The sequence below is a fragment of the Streptopelia decaocto genome, assembly GCF_964273445.1.
Source record: "Streptopelia decaocto genome assembly, contig: HAP1_SCAFFOLD_30, whole genome shotgun sequence".
Lineage (NCBI taxonomy): Eukaryota > Metazoa > Chordata > Aves > Columbiformes > Columbidae > Streptopelia > Streptopelia decaocto.
The window spans coordinates 70,359-73,626 of NW_028116159.1; the positions used below are offsets into that span (position 1 = coordinate 70,359).

General features: G+C 49.3%; 1 long non-coding RNA gene across 1 annotated transcript; it reads right to left on the reverse strand.

Annotated features, from left to right (window-relative positions):
- Positions 1–245: 245 nt before the first annotated feature.
- LOC309452329 lies at positions 246–2,721 on the reverse strand. Its single transcript, XR_014186529.1, has 3 exons — positions 2,573–2,721; positions 1,461–1,548; positions 246–1,240 (listed from the first exon to the last, which is right to left on the reverse strand). It is a non-coding gene; the product is annotated as an uncharacterized lncRNA (long non-coding RNA).
- Positions 2,722–3,268: the final 547 nt, after the last annotated feature.

Sequence of the window (3,268 nt, forward strand, 5' to 3'; positions counted from 1 at the left end):
TTCCCAGGGACAGAGGTGAGGCTGACCGGTCTATAGTTACCCGGGTCCTCCTTCTTGCCGTTTTGAAGACTGGAGTGACATTTGCTTTCCTCCAATCCTCGGGCACCTCTCCCGTTTCCCAAGACTTGGCAAAGATGATGGAGAGTGGTCCAGCAACGACTTCAGCCAGCTCCCTCAGCACCCGCGGGTGCATCCCATCTGGAACCATGGATTTATGGATGTCCAGACTATTTAATTGATCCCTAACCCAGTCCTCATCGACTAAAGCAAACTCCTCCATTGACCTGGCTTCATCCGGGGTCTCAGGGGTACAGGGCTCCCCAGGACAGCCTCCGGCAGAGTAGACAGAGACAAAGAAGGCATTCAGTAATTCTGCCTTCTCTGTATCTTCTGCCACCAGGGCACCCACCCCATTCATCAGTGGGCCTACATCGCCTCTGGTGTTAGTTTTATCTGCTATGTATTTGAAAAAGCTCTTTTTGCTGTCCTTGACCCCTTTTGCCAGGTTGTTGTCTCTATCAGCATTATTCACGTCCTCAGAAGAGGGCACAACAGGGCTGCTCTCCACTGCTTCTTCCCCCTAAAGAGCAGCATTGACTAGATGGACATCACGCAGTTTGCTACAGTGGCCAAGGCAAGGCTCCTCACCAACAGCACTTAAGTGCCCTGACCTGTGGGGTTCATTACCTTTCACATCAAGATATTCATTGTTTACACCACGCAGTTTCTCGGCCCCCCACACCATTCCCAGAGAGGGGGTGGATGAACCATCCCTGGAGACATCCCAGGCCAGGCTGCATGGGGCTCTGAGCACCCTGAGCTGGTGAAGATGTCCCTGCTCATGGCAGGGGGGGCACTGGGGGAGCTGGGAAGGTCCCTTCAACACAAACCATTCTATAATTCCCAAGACACCTGCTGTTGCTCTTCCCCAGACAGGGCACACAGGGGCCAGAGAGACCTTTGGTCTGTTCTGAACACCTGCTATTAAATCCTGTCCTTATTGGCTTCTCCACACAGCAGCAGGCTGGTAGCCCTGTCCCATTTATTCCCAAATCAGATAAAAAATTGACTGTAGACATCTCATTCCTTATAGTCTTGCTTTAGATCTGCTGAGAGAGCGACTCTAATAATCACGTGGGCAATAGTGGTTTTGTCACAATGATGTACCCACGTGTAGGTAGGGAACAGGAGAGCTACTGAAGCCTCTAAATGTCCATGAGGATCCTCACGATCCAAACAGCTGCAATTCAACGAGAACAGCACAACTGAAATATTAAAGTTGAAGTCTGTTATAGGAAAACAAAGTGTTTAAGGTACCACTGCCACCCAAAGACTGAGAGCCCAGCCTCATTTAAACATATAAAACCTGGGATTTTTAGGAAAGTTACTACTCCACCTTTCCCTTTGGGGTCAAGAATGTTTTTAAGAGCAAAAACTAGAAGAAAGAGCAGGTGCATCACCTCATCGATCAGAATAAGTGGATTCTCTGTCTTGGTTTTCTTCAGGCACTGGAAGATCTTTCCTGGTTTTGCTCCAACATACGTCCTCCTGTGTTAGCAGAGACTCTGTTTAGGGAACCATTGTAAAGCGCAAACACATCGCACACCACAACATGCAGCTGATGGAACAGCTTTATCCCACTGGTAAATAAGTCTACATTGCTTCTACACCCATCAAAAGCATCTCCATCACCACACTAAGCACCAAGACCCATCAAGCCTGTTTCTAGCAATCAGACATGAATGTTGGGCACATTTAAATGTGAAGCAAAGAGTTAAGGCCGAGAACAGAGATGTTTGAGTAGTGACTTCTTGTTTCTTGGGTAAAGAAACATTAGCAAAGGGAACGTTTCATTCCCTCACGTGGTAGGGACAAAAAAGGAAGATGAGTGTAAATCAAAAGATACCGAAGGAACAAACTGCGGCCAGCAAAACGATTTTTCTGCTAGACGGAACTGGCATCCAGGTAGATGGAGCAGCAAAGAAGAGGGTAAAAGGTGTGAACGCCAAAAAAACACTCCGAAAAGTGTGTATTAATAAAACACTTCTCTCTGGTTCTGTATCATATAGGGCAGAACCTCACAGGTTCACCTCGCGCTCCAGAACAGTTACTTTTACTAGTTTGAAAACACTGTTAGTTTTATTTTCAGGTGTTTGTGGAAGGGAAATAAACTTGTGGCAGGGCTGGATATACTGATTTTTGTATCCATGTCTTGTGTTCTCCCTGGGACTATCCCTCTTCCCAGCTTTTCCTCAGGCAGCGCTTCCTGATTATTAGAAACCATTCGCATTTGGCATCAGTGCGATGCTCTTGGGGGGGCTCACAGCTTTTCAGTGATCTCCCCATAGCAAACCCTAGAAACAGGGAGCGACTGCACTCAGAGACACGAATCCGGTATGTTCCAAACTCCGCCCTGTGCTGTCCTTTCCACCTCCTGCATCCCAGCTCCCGGCCGCAAGGGTTGGCAGAACACACACGAAAATCAAGCACGTTGTCCAACTTCAGTGAAGCTCCTATTTTGAGAACATCCGTAAAAACTGCTGGACAGAGAAACCGCTCAGTTTACACTGACCTGTGTCCTTTTATTTCTGCTACGTCAGTCATCCCTCCGACGCTGAAGCGGAAATACTCTCTGTTTAAGGCTCTGGCGAGGGAGCGGGCAATGCTGGTTTTGCCAACCCCGGGGGGCCATAGAAACACAGGATCTTGCCCTGGGTGGATCCCCGCAGCTGGCTGACCGCGATGAACTCCTGCGGAACGGAGGAAGCGCCCGCGGTGAACAGAGGGAACTGCAGCAACACCAAACGGCCCCGTTACCAGGGGAGCAACGATGACAAAATGGACACCGTACACAGATCTGGTCCTCGGAGGAGCTGGGGAGGGCGAGGGGAAGGATGCTGGTGCAGCTCTTTTCGCTCTGGTTATTTACACACTGGGTTTTGTGCTCTGTACTCATGTCACCGGGAGAAGCAGTCTGTCTGTCTGTCTGTCTGTCCGTCTGCCCGTCTGCCTCTCTCCACTGTCCTGAAGCGGGCAGACAGACTTCCAGTTCTTCTCCCGGCTTCCCTGGTTCACCCAGCTACCTGTGAGCATCTCCCACCGCATCAGTTCCTCTTTGCTAAATTAAACTCATATCTTTTCACACTCCTGCACTGGGTAAACCTCAAATAACCCTCAGCACTTGAGAAATCAAAAGATGGGAGCTCAGAACTGAAACCTCAACTGCTCGTGCGCTTACAGTGGAGAAATCGCTATGCATGTGGGCACA